This window comes from Schistocerca piceifrons, chromosome 1 (genome assembly GCF_021461385.2).
Source record: "Schistocerca piceifrons isolate TAMUIC-IGC-003096 chromosome 1, iqSchPice1.1, whole genome shotgun sequence".
NCBI lineage: Eukaryota > Metazoa > Arthropoda > Insecta > Orthoptera > Acrididae > Schistocerca > Schistocerca piceifrons.
This window is the reverse complement of record NC_060138.1, coordinates 464,044,223-464,058,809: the sequence shown is the minus strand read 5'-3', so window position 1 is coordinate 464,058,809 and position 14,587 is coordinate 464,044,223.

The window sequence follows — 14,587 nt, the reverse complement described above, 5'->3', positions numbered from 1 at the left end:
CTAACATCAGTGTCTAAAGCAGACTTAACTTCATCTTAACGGAAGACGATGAAACTTCAAAAGCTTAAACAACAAGGATCCTAGCTGGACAGTACGAAGGTAAAAATAAACAACAACGTTGTTTCTAATAAAGTAAAAAATGTGTGGTCACATTAGCATGTAAAATCCAAGAAAAACACAATAAAACCGGCCAGTGCGCCCGAGCGGTTCTAGGCGCTACAGTCTGGAACCGCGCAACCGCTACGGTCGCAGGTTCAAATTCTGCCTCGGGCATGGATGTGTGTGATGTCCTCAGGTTAGTTAGGTTTAAGTAGTTCTAGGTTCTGGGGGACTGATGACCTCAGAAGTTAAGTCCCATAGTGCTCAGAGCCATTTGAACACAATAATGTTCTGTTTCTAAATGGTTCGGTAAAGTTTTGTACTTGTGATTTCATTTTCATATGAAAGTACGGTCGTTTTGTTTTATAAATAAGTTAAATATTGTTGCAGGCTACATTCGATACAGGAACCTAAGGATATCATCCTTTCGCACACGACAGTTCATCCCTCTGTCGACCGAGCTCCCAGTGATGTTGAAAGAAGCGGGTATATCAATAATTTTGACTACGAGTTTAATTTCATCGAATGACGCTATGCTTCCTCGTAACAGTGGGAAAACGTATCTCGAAGATAAATTAATGTTAACTTCAGAGTGCAAGACATTTTTAATTAAGCAAGGGAAATTCGGCACCGACGTGGTGGCATTTTGCCGGTACAGTGCAACCAGTTTTTACGCAACTTGTCATTCTCTGAAACATTCAGAAACAATTTTTCAAGAGGTTTAAGAATGTGTTTGTACTGTGTAGTACCGCATACCATTTGTAATCCATTTACCGAAACGTAAATTCCAAAAAAAGACCTCAATGTGATTTAGCTTTATGGCAGTAGGAGCAGCGACCTAGCCAGTGACTCACGTGATTCGAATGGAGCATATTAGGGGGCTTTCAAATTATTTAAATTCATTTCCGTTTTTATGTAAGAATACTGATGTTCAAGAAGGAAAAAGCTTGTTATCTGCATAATATGATATAATTAACCATTTAAGACGATTTACAAAGCCTGCCCGCTGGAACTTCGCGGAGAGCTTGCGAAAGAGATTCTCTTCGGGTCCTTTTGGAACATTAAATCTGGTCTGAAATCTGCGTCTTGCTGCCATAGATCTGTGTTCCAACCTGTGGTATCCCAGTAGTACAAAAACAGCGGAATAAATAACTTCAGCCGCCGGCGGTAGCCACCTGGTCTTGGGTGCCTTGCCACGGTTCGCGCGGCACCCCCCATAGGAGGAGGTTCGAGTCCTCCTTCGGGCATGAGTGTGTGTGTGTTGTCCTTAGTGTAAGTTAGTTTAAGCTAGATTAAGTAGTCTGTAAGCCTAGGGTCGGATGATCTCAGTAGTTTGGTCCCATAGGAACTTGCCACAAAAAAACTTTAACCTTTTTCTTCCGTGCGCTAGCTCCCTCTCACATTTCAACGGTGGTACCATACTGATCGTTCTGACCTACGGCGTACTATTTATACGCAGTACGGTTGCGATTATAGCGCCATCATTTAGCAAGTCTTCAAAGTATTTCGTATCTTCTGTATAGTATTCTTATAGCTTCCACAGTAAACGTACCGGTTGTTGCACTCGTCCATCGAGCTTAGTTTTCGAGATATTTAGTTCTCAAATCAGCGACTCCTTCGCTAGACACCAAGTATTTTGTTTTCGCCGGCCGGGGTGGCCGAGTGGTTCTAGGCACTACAGTCTGGAACCCCGCGACTGCTACGGTCGCAGGTTCGAATCCTGCCTCGGGCATGGATGTGTATGATGTCCTTAGGTTAGTTAGGTTTAAGTAGTTCTAAGTTCTAGGGGACTGATGACCTCAGCAGTTAAGTCCCATAGTGCTCAGAGCCATTTGAACCTTTTTTTTTGTTTTCGTTTCATTCATACATCACCGCATAGAACTGCACATATTATTTGTAGTCCTGTTAATGTGACTACCAACGGCCTTGCCGCAGTGGTAACACCGATTCCCGTCAGACCACCGAAGTTAAGCGCTGTCGGGATGGCCTAGCACTTGGATGGGAGACCATCCGGTGTGCCGAGCGCTGTTGGCAAGCGGGATGCACTCATCCCTAGTGAGGCAAATTGAGGAGCTAGTTGATAGAAAAGTAGCGGCTCCGGTCTCGTAAACTGACTTACGGCGGTGAGAGTGGTGTGCTGACCACATGCCCCTCCATATTCGCATCCTGTGACGCCTATGGGCTGAGGATGACACGGCGGCCGGTCGGTGCCGTTGGGCCTTCATGACGTGTTCGGGAGGAGTTTAGGTTTAGTTTTAGTTAATGTAACTACATTGTGTCAGGTATTCATTTAAAAATATGGAGTAGTTTCACATCTTAAATAACGTTGATTTCTTACAGGTATTCTACGGCACCCTTCCAGATATTCCAGTGTGTCGAAAGAAGGAAGGAAGGAGTAGCCGTGTATAGCCATCCGTCAACGACGAGGTCGTCAGAGATGGAGCACAAACTCTGATTCAACAAAGATCACGTAGGTGTTCAGCTATGCCTATGTTAAAGGAACCGTTCCTGCATACGCATTAAGTGATCCAGAGAAACCATGGAGAGCTTTCGTATCCTCCTTGACATATCCTATTAGGTCTACAACTTTGGTTCAGCCGTTTTTTCTCGTAGTTCGAGGCTTTATTGTGGCGAACTTACAAAAAGTATTGGCCATCGTTGGCCACTACTTTCTCCCATCTTTTGGGCAGTAAAAGAATCGGGCGGCGGATGATCTGGACGTCTTTCGAGGAGACTCATGAATCGATTCAATTTTGCACTCGTCCATATAACCGGACGTGCTAGTCAGCCAAGTCATTTGCCATTGATCGAAAAACGTGGTAGTCGAAGAGACTAATATCCGGACAATGCGATACGGTGAGGGGGAGGGGCAGGTAGTACTTCCCCTTTCAAAGTTTCCAAGTATATTTTGAAGGTTTTTACGACGTCGGGTAGAATGTTGTCATGCTGCAAAATCACTTTCTTACTTCTAATGCTGTATTGTGGTCGTTTGTCTTTTTAGTGCTGGTTTCAAACTTATTAACTACTTTCGATAACGATCTTCTGTGGTTGCTTCCGTCGGTTTCAGTAACTTTGAAAACATTCTCTGTTCCACCGCCATGCCGGTCTTCGACTCCAAAATGAGCGTTCGTCAAGCATTGAAACCATTTTCTGCAAATTCTTTCTTTAATAGCTGCCCACCATAGGTCTTACTCTGCATTTCATGAGCCTCAGTGGCAGATTTCTTCACGTTAAAGCAGAAAATTAAAACTTCCCTCAAAAGACGAGGATTGGGCTCATAAATTGACATGTTAAATCTAGAGCAATTTTACAATGCAATCACAAGTTGAATAATATTCTGATGGCTTTATATCTACACATGCCTAAGCATAATGTATGACACAACCTACCACCCGCACCACCATTTGTCGCTGCTGCCATCTATTGCAAAACGGCGGAAGCAAAGTTGTAGACCTACTATAATATATCGATAATACATGCTGCTTTTGAGTAAGCTTTAAGATGGTTACGAGTTAAGAGGCTAATAATATCATCTCTGACACTGGAGTCTTAACGAGACTAAAATAAAGTGGTCAGCAGACCAGTATTTCAATCGACATTGATTTATTGTTGGTAAAAATTTTGTACGAAGTGCCTTTGTTTTTCTTTAAAAATCTGTCTATATTCGACTTATTCAAACATTCAAGCAAGAGAAAGACACCGAGTACATCATTTGTTTAGCAGATACACTTTTTGTGACCTTTTAATGTGAGGTGGGGAATATATGCTGACGTTTTATGAAAATAAAACTGGAGACACATAAATTCCATAATTTATCCACTTAAACGAAAACAGTGTTTCTCTCTAGGAGGAACACAGTGAGAGAAGGCTCCAGAACAATGGCAAAAACTAACAAAGCTATCAATATCTTGACGATTAATGACGAGGTGCAACATATTTGCAAATAAGGCATGATAGTGTGGAAGCGTCTGCCACTTCCAATACGCGTTCACGATATATTGGCGAAAAACACGGGGGATTGGATCGCTGTCACACGCGACTACATACTGGATGCAGTGTCCGAAGAGAATACGATCGAAATAGTCTTGATCCGAGGAAAAGGGAAAAGCCCGGACGCAGAAGAAGTTCAACCGAGAAAACAGCTTTAGCTGATAGAGTAAGGAAAGCCAGTTGTCGACCAATCCAGTGCCAGTGGTCTCGGCCGCAAGAGACAAGCCTGTGTGGTAATATACCACAGGAAGACGGCATGTGTCGCAAAGACCAGTCGGAGTAAGACCAATGCGGTGGGCGCGCTCGTTGGTCGGGATCAGATTGTGAATGCCATTTCACCTTGATGAGGCGACTTCCATCAGATCCAGGATGTCCATGGAGCGGTCATTTCAACCGGGCAGAGGCATTATTGCACTCTCCAATGAGAAAGCGAAGAGCTGCTGGTTAGGTGTGTCATTGATAAAATGTCAGTTCCCAGGAAATGTATTACAATATAAAATTCACGTATCTGTCGCAATTTAGAGTTGATCTGAGCAACATCGGCATGGGATTCGGACTGGCCGGTCAAAGATACGAGAATGAGTGAGAAGTAATGGAATGAGTAGTTCGAGTACACGTTAAAACGTTACGCCACATGCACAATATTGAAGGCTTCACTTTGATATGGGGAAGTCACAACCCTCCAAGCAGACGGGATCTCGCTACCACTTCATACCGAATTCGGAAAATAAGAATTTTACAAAGGAAACAACAGTATAATTGTAAAAATTTGCGCTCTATCACCACTGGGAGCGGGGTTATTTGTGCAACATCGTGCACTTTACTGAAAATGTAGGAATCTGAGATCGGCATTTTGTGACGGAGGCAAAGTGAACGGCGTTCGCGTTCACGAATTGGAATTGCTCCTTGAATTCGATCCATCACGTGCCGTCAATTGACTGCAGCCATTTTCATAGTGCAGTAATGCACGGTAATCGTCGGCTATCTGTGTCGAGCAATCACCGTTGCCCATGGAACGACAACATGACGAAAACCCTGTAATCGTTAACAGTGTAGATTTCCGTTCATTAAGTTGGGCCCCAGAGAGAGAGTAAAAGGAATCAAATATTTCTGTGAGGAAGGATATAACATCGATATGACGTAGCAATACCATAACATCATCTGCGTACGCCCGTACCGGGAAGGTTTCTCCTAGTATCTTCCAGTCACATAATTGATCTGCAGTACGGCGACGCAGAGGTTCCAGGGACAAGAAGAAAACGACATGGAGAGTGGGCTCCTCTCCGGTGAGCCCCGTCGGATGATAATCTGGGGCCGGCCGGGGTGGCCGAGTGGTTCTAGGAGCTACAGTCTGGAACCGCGCGACCGCTAAGGGCGCAGGTTCAAATCCTGCCTCGGGCATGAATGTTTGTGATGTCCTTAGGTTAGTTAGGTTTAAGTAGTTCTAAGTTCTAGGGGACTGATGACCTCAGAAGTTAAGTGCCATAGTGCTCAGAGCCACTTGATAATCTGGAGAACAATTGTCGATTCACTAGGATAGATGCCTGAATACCGGTAAAAAGATTGGATAATACCTGACACACAGTTTGACTGAGACCAGCTGCCTTGAGCACGTGCTTCAGGGAACTGCGACTGCCTCCGTCAAATGCATTATTAAAATCAATAAAACTTCAGAACCTGAAGTCATTGCAGCCACCGAGAGAACGTGCAGGCATTCGACTGTAAAAGTCAGGATCAAGCGCCCTGGCACACAGCTTTGGTGAAAAGTAAGTATTTTCTCTATCAGTATCGACAAACGGCTATTAACTACCCGAGCGACAATTTTCAAAAATGGTTCAAATGGCTCTGAGCACAATGGGACTTAACATCTGAGGTCATTAGTCCCCTAGAACTTTGAACTACTTAAACCCGACTAACCTAAGGTCATCACACACATCCATGCCCGAGGCAGGATTCGACCCTGCGACCGTAGCAGTCGCGCGGTTCCGGACTGAAGCGCCTAGAACCGTTTGGCCACCGCGGCTGGCAGAGACAGTTTTGTAACCTTAATTAAGTGGTGTGATCGAGCGGAATTTATCAACGCCAGAACGTCCGGTTTTCTTCGGAATTAGAAGGATTTTACCAACCTTGAAACTCTCAGGAATCAAACCACCCACCCATGTAGCACCACATTTACCAATGACGTAATGGTATCACCTTTAGGGGATCAAACATGTACATAAAATTCCTTAGGAATATCGTCGATTCCCGGCGATTTTTGCGATGGTGAACCAACAATAAGGCGATAAATATCATCTCGAGTAAAGTCACTCAGAAATTCGCCATTTAATGCGGGAGTAACCATGCAATGCAGAAGAGAAGCAAATGCATCAGGGAAACGTTATCAGTAGCATTGACATTATAAAGGTCGGTAAAGTAATTACAGTTCACTCTGGAAATGTCACGTTGGGATGTCAGTACGTGACCATCGGTGGCAGTGAGGGACACGATACACGGTCTTTTCGACTGTCCTTAACAGGATAAAATAATATAAGAAAGTCAATTCATCCTGTAGGAATGAATGGGATTTTGATCTACCCTGTATCCTTCCATTTTTTTCCGTAATTGAATAAGCCTCGCCTTAACATGGCGGACATCCATAATCCGTAAGGGACCTTTATAAAGTTGTCGCAAGACGGAATAATAAAATTCCTGCGTCTGACGGAGATCCATCGTCCTCTCAGTGCCGTAACGCATTAATGCTTTCCGGTGCAATGGTTTCGCATGCCCTGACGACCATTCCATAACAGAAGGATAACGGTCCGGCGAACGAAAGCTACGGGCCCAAACCTCTCGAATGATATCTCCAGGGAAGGATCTTTTGAGGGAGAATGTGTCCAACTTTCAGGGGAGGCGATATAGTTTTACTGGTTGTGGCACATGATTTAAGGTTTCAGCTACGGCATACTTATCAGTATTACAAGTAGGTATCAGAATCAGATAGATAAAAATAATCAAGTCTGCTGCCGGTAGTAGCTGCGAAATGCGTATACCTGACAAGAGTGGACTAGGGACAGATCTATGCATCGCGTATTTGCGAAGAGCGCACCAAATCGTCTAGTTTCTTACAGAAATTAAAATTGGGAGGCTGATACACAGGAAGAAAAACATAATTAAAGTCTAACAGAAGTTTCTGCTGAGTTTTACGAAATGAATAAACTATATCATCTTTATAAAAACCCTTACAATCTGTGAAACGGAAAGATTCTGAAGGGGCATAAAAATGATTGAAAGTAAGGTCACAAAAAGTGCAGCCTATCTCTCGGCAGTTATCAAGATTTACGAAATCAGTCAGTGATATTCCCTCTCTGTAAAACAACGCAGTACTAGTGGATAGTCCAGGAAGCACATTAAGGAAAGAATAAAATCCGAGAACAGAAAAATGATCAGACAATACTTCTTGCAAAAATAACAGCCTGCACATGAATCGTAAACAAATTGTCGCTGTGCGACAAGTCTATGTTCACATTCAAGGTAAGAAAGGTATACGCCTGCATCTAGCTATTACCAAAACAATTCAATCGATTACTTGCAAGATATCTTTAAAGTCGTGTACCACAGTCCATAGCAGAGTCAACAGATGAATCTGAATGTAAAGAGATGGAGCTCTTACTTACACCGTCCTTGTTTTTTTTTTTTTTTTTTTTTTTCTTCTTCCTTTCACGATGCCGCACGCTCAGGTTGAAAACGCTGTTTGTTGCAGCTTTGCGGGAGCGCAACTGCCACATGAGTCAACGTGCGTGGAGAGGGGGGGGGGGGGGGGGGGAGAGGATGTTCTGCGGAAAAATCAACTGAAACGAAAACTGATAGTATGTCCTTTAAACTCACGACGTGTTCCACTGGCACACTTGTGCCGATCTGGTTCTGATCAGCACTGGCCTATTGCATGCTTCCCCATCTGGGGGGAGATGATGGGTGGGAACACGTTACAGACAGTCCCTCGATATAGCACCGGGTTCCAGAACAGGTTTATTTCTCATGTGATGCCGAAGAGGCGTTCTCGGTCTTGGGAGACCCGTCGCAGTAGGTGCTGGATGCTTTCGAATCTTGGACAGCAGCCAACATGTTATCATCCGGCCTGAACTAGGGGATGGGAGAGACCTCCTCCAACGGTATCCTTTCAGTCGAGAGGAGAAGCGAGGAGGAGTCGTCTTATTCCTCACCATCTTGCGTCAGTCTACGCTTGTTTCGAATTGGAGGTGGCGGCGGGGCGGAAGCTACAGTGGCGAAGTCCTATGCAAGGTTAACGGCGGATATGCACTACGGACATCAGGCAACGGCTCGCGTTGCTTCTCAGAATTTTGGCTGTCACTTCCGGAATCACGGGTGCTAAAGTTAGCCTTTTCCAATGTTCATAAGTAAATCTTAAGACCGTGACACAACGCCACCAATTTGTGCGGCGGCGTCCTCTCTCATTACATATGAAAGAGGCCCCTTCTTGTTTGTGTAAATTATATGTACTCAGCACCCACACACCTGCAAACGACAGGGGATCCTCATTTTGTCCACCACATCCATGGACGTGATGGACAATGGTGAGTGGACCAACGTTCCCTCCATATACTCCGTGTGCCCCCAAACGGAGACAAGACGGTCTTCCGGAAACTATTGTCAGTTTAGGGTGGAAGGCTAAACACCTTAAAATTCAGCTCCGCTTTTGCCAGAATGACCATACTACTAGAACCATCATGATGACTGAAAGGTAATTTTTGTCTGTGTAGCAAAAGGAGCCTGTCAACCTGAAGCAGGTCTAGAAACTTAACATAAAACACACACGATTCACAATCGAAGCTAGCCATGTGAAACTGTTCTGAAGTTACCTTGATCCTATCTACAAGCCAATCATGAATTTCCAACGAACTTGGCTGCACATGCAGCGTGGACTAAAACTGATGATACCTATATGTGAAACGTACCTGGGAGCCATGGACGACATCACCGCGCAAGACAACGCCGAGTCAAAACTGGGTTACAAACACGAAACGCTGAGAGACAAACAACGGTGCGACGTACACAAGGTCGCACACGGCTCTAAAGACAAACAAGGAAGCTCTCGCAGCGCTACGATAGAGGCGATGCCCGAAGTAGGAATGTTCAGGCGAATCGACTAGTCGATAGCAGTGTCCAAATCAAGCACCAAGGAAAATCCTTAATACCGTGGACAGACACACGTCTTGACTGAGGCGCCAGGTACTATAAAACCTAAATTTGGATGGTCGGACAAGGATTTGGAACCTGTTCCTCCAGAAAGGAAGTCCTGCGATTCAGTCATCGCGACACCTCGAAAGATTATCATGTTCTGATCCTCACCACAGGAAGCTGATTTCCTAGTGACTAATTTCAGTTTGAAATGGAAATGCAAGATAATAATAGAGGTCGGATAATGTGGCAACTCAGGAAGTAATATCCATGATGACGTTGGCACAATGGACACTAGTCCGTGGCCCACAGCATGTCTCTGTGCTGTTTTTTCCTAGTGTATCGACTTCTTCAGCCAAAGACATTCCCAGAAGTTATAAGAATTAGTGAGTCAATTTTCGAAATCAAACTTGTTTAGCTAGTTGAAGACACCGCAAGGAAACAGAGACATACCTCAGACTACGGCATAATGCCCATAAAACCACTACCACTAAAGATGCAAATAACGACCAACAAACCCTCCATTCGGGCTGTAATAAAGCGCAGTTACTCAAGGAGTTCCATTGTGGGAGGAATTATACACTACTGGCCATTAAAATTGCTACACCATGAGGATGACGTGCTACAGACGCGAAATTTAACCGACAGGAAGAAGATCCTGTGTTATGCAAATGATTAGCTTTTCAGAGCATTCACACAAGGTTGGCACCGGTGGCGACACCTACAACATGCTGACATGAGAAAGGTTTCCAACCGATTTCTCATACACAAACAGCAGTTGACCGGCGTTGCCTGGTGAAACGTTGTTGTGACGCCTCGTGTAAGGAGAAGAAATGCGTACCATCACGTTTGCGACTTTGATAAAGGTCGGATTGTAGCCTATCGTGATTGCGGTTTATCGTATCGCGACAATGCTGCTCGCGTTGGTCGAGATCCAATGACTGTTATGAGAATATGGAATCCGTGAGTTCAGGAGGGTAATACGGAACGCTGTGCTGGATCCCAATGGCCTCGTATCACTAGCAGTCGAGATGACAGGCACCTTATCCGCATGGCTGTAACGGATCGTGCAGCCACGTCTCAATCCGTGAGTCAACAGATAGGGACGTTTGCTAGACAACAATCATCTGCACGAACAATTCGACGACGCTTTCATCAGCATGGACTATCAGCTCGGAGACCATGGCTGCGGTTCCCTCGACGCTGCATCGCAGACAGGAGAGCCTGCGATGGTGTACTCAACGACGAACCTGGATGCACGAATGGCAAAACGTCATTTTTTCGGATGAATCCAGGTTCTGTTTACAGCATCATGATGGTCGCATCCGTGTTTGGCGACATCGCGGTGAATGTACATTGGAAGCGTGTATTCGTCATCGCCATACTGGCGTATCACCCAGCGTGATGGTATGGGGTGCCATTGGCTACACGTCTCACTCACCTCTTGTTTGCATTGGCGTCACTTTGAACAGTGGATGTTACATTTCAGATGTGTTACGACCCGTAGCTCTACCCTTCATTCGATCCCTGCGAAACCCTACATTTCAGCAGTATAATGCACGACCGCATGTTGCAGGTCCTGTAGGGGCCTTTTTGGATACAGAAAATGTTCGAATGCTGCCCCGATCAGCACATTCTCCAGATCTCTCACCAATTGAAAACGTCTGGTTAATGGTGGCCGAGCAACCAGCTCGTCACAATACGCCAGTCATTACTCTTGATGAACTGTGGTATCGTGTTGAAGTTGCATGGGCAGCTGTACCTGTACACGCTATCCAAGCTCTGTTTGACTCAATGCCCAGGCGTATCCAGGCCGTTATTAAGGCCAGAGGTGGTTGTTCTGGGTACTGATTTCTCGGGATCTATGCACCCAAATTGCGTGAAAATGTAATCACATGTCAGTTCTAGTATAATATATTTGTCCAATGAATACCCGTTTATCATCTGCATTTCTTCTTCGTGTAGCAATGTTAATGTCCAGTAGTGTAGTATGGCAGCGATTCTTCGTAGACATGCCAATGTGTTAATGCGGACCAAATTTACAATGTAAAAAAAATGAGTTTCAGTTTCGATCATCAGGTGAAAATTCCATATGCATGGTAACATTTCTGTTTGCCTTTCTTGCATTCTCAACGCCAGATTTGCACCTGATGGCACTCTGATTGTAACGTCTCCGTATGTCTTAGTTTGGGTCTGAGCACTATGGGACTTAACATCTATGGTCATCAGTCCCCTAGAACTTAGAACTACTTAAACCTAACCAACCTAAGGACATCACACACATCCATGCCCGAGGCAGGATTCGAACCTGCGACCATAGTGGTCACGCGGTTCCAGACTGAAGCGCCTAGAACCGCACGGCATCCCCGTATGGTGAAGGCGTAGTGCCTCCCCTTCATGCCCAATCAGGAAGATGTTCCGCAGAGATATGTCAGAGACCGGAATGGTCCATATCTTCGTTAGCTAGTTTTCCAGAGCCTAGCTTTCCCTATTGCCAAATAAGCACACCGGATGCAAAATAATAACCCCCACGACACATCACGCTAGTACTATGTAACACCGTGCCTATCAGTTCGGTGAGGAAGTTTCTCCAGGTATTGTGTACCCAGCTGAAGGTACTCACTGATGTTTAGATCTCGTACAAGTACCAAAGTGTGGGGATGTTGTGGGCTACGTTTCACTACCTGTTTCAAATATTCCCGGACATTTTCTATGAAAATAAGATCTACATATACATCAACATACACACTCCGTAAGCCACCATATGGTGCATGACGGAGGGTACCTCGTATTACTACTAGTCATTTCCTCTCCTGTCCCAATCAGTACACTCAGACCAAGGGATAAACGACTATCTACAAGCCTCGACAAGCCCTAATTTCCTTCTCTTAACCTCACAGTTCTTATGCAAAACGTACGTTGCCGCAGGAGAATCGTTCTGCAGTCATCTTCAAATGCAGGTTCTCTAAATTTTCTCAACAGTGTTTCGCGGAAAGAAAGCCGTCTTTCGTCCAGGGATTCCGATTTGATTTCACGAAGCATCTCCGTAACACTTGCATGTTGATCGAATATACCGGTAACGAATCTAGCAGCAAGCTTCTGAATGGCTTAGACGTCTTACTTCAAACCGACTTGGTGGAGATCCCAAACACTGGAGCAGTATCGAAGAATGGATCACATTTGTGTCCCATGTGTGGTTTCCTTTACACATGAACCATACTTTCCCAAAATTCTCGCAACGGACCAAAGTCGATCATTCGCCTTCCCTACTACCGTCCTTAGGTACTCATTCCATTTCATATCGCTCTACACGTTAAGCCTAGATATTTAATAGACGTGACTATGTCAAGCACAGCACGACCAATGCCGTATTCGAACATTATTTATTTTGATCCGATCAGGACTATCAGGCCCTCTCTTACATCGGACCAGGGTTTCACACATACAGTTACGTAAGAAATAGCAATTTCAATATGACAAATACCATTAAAGTGATTTGAGCGTCTTTAGTAACAATGTGAGTACATAATACTGACTGTGAACTACTAAAGTTAATGCTGGCGGTGGTTCTACTACTGCTGCTGTTGCTGCTGCTGCCACTAATACTCATGATAGTATTAACAATAACAACAATGATAACAGTAATAACGATGATAATGACGATAATGATATTGGTACACATAAAAAGAATTTGTGGGTGCACAAAATAGATGTTTTCTGATATAGAGAGTTCTGGGGAAAGGAAATTTAAGGAGATTGTGCCAGCTGTGAATACTGGGGAATGAGGAAGATCTGGATGGAAAGAATAGTGCACAGGGGTGACGAGTGTGTACAGGAACAATGATAGACATTATTGTTGCTTCAGTAGATGCGTCATTAACTGTCTTCTGAAGCTAGAGATGTTATTCAGTTCTGTAATATAATGTGGGCGATTATGCCAGAGTTGGGTTCCTGCTACTGAAAAGAATTTCCAGGAAGTGACTGAAGGATGGAATGGGACCAAAAGCATTTTGCTCTGATGGGAACAGGTGTTCAGACAAGAGCGTTAAGGTCGAGAAGAGATATGGGGGACAGTGTATGTAGATAACACAGTAGAGAAGACAGAGTGTATGGACATCTTTGTGCTTGTCTGCACAGACAACCACCTCTGGTGCACCAACGGATAGGACAATTTCATTCACAGGTTGGTTGTTGGCACATCCTAATACGATAGTTCCTTTCAGTTATTCTGTCACGTCTCTACGTCAATCTGTTTAAATACTAGGGATATGCGGAAAGTAAGTTCCGATCAGTCAAGAAATGGAAGCCACTGTGAAAATCTAATAAAGTTTTGCACATTTGTGTTCGACAGTGCCTCTAGTATCCCTGTCGGTTGAATCACTTCGCTCTTTTTAGTTCTGAGCGCATGGTGAGCACATAAAGATGCGTAGAAAATATTGTCTGCCGCCAAGTATGCGGTCCTGGGGAGAGATTTCGCCTGATGTTATGCAGCCCACATTACAGAACTGTCATACGGTTCCTACTTCGTGACAATTCTCGGTCGCAATCTGCAGGGGCAATGAAAATGCTCCTGCAGCGTTTTCGATGGGAAGTGTTTGATCACCCGCACAACAGCCGGTAATTGGCTCCCTCTGTGTTTCATCTCTGCTCACATTAACTGCTGCCTATGAAGACCATATTTTCGCACAGACAACGCGCTATAGATGAGCGTAGAGAATTGGCGAGAAGCACAGGCGGCTGGCTTTTATAACGAGGGTATTGGAAAGTTGGTATAACGGTGCGACAGACGTGCTAGCTGGAGCGGCGACTATTTAGGGAAGTAGCTGGAAGTTGGAGCCGACTGTCGCAGATAAAACATTTCTGATTTTCAATGTAGTTTCCATTTCGCGGCTGATCGTAACTTACTTCCTGGACAAGCCTTCGATTCAGATTCCGTTTATTAACTGGCACATGTGCACCACTTCACTGTTATGACTTACGTTAGCCGTGGAGGGTCAGCTGACCGCCTAATGCTAGATCCAATGGGGTGACTAATGCACTGCTCAAAAGAATAAGGGGAACACTTGTATCAACGTCTGGTATATTAAATCTATTTTGATACAGGCGGTACCAATTGTCTTATTGCATAATCTGAAATAGTAGCTTTCAATGTACACAACAACTAAAGTCATTCGCCACCTGTCGGCTATGTTGTGCATTAGAGGAAATGAGTACCGGTGTCCCAGTGTTCTCTACCGAAGTATACAGATAGCAGTTGTCATTTGTGTACATTGTATTCAACCAATCACATATTCATGCAGTGCAAATTGCAAGTGCAAGT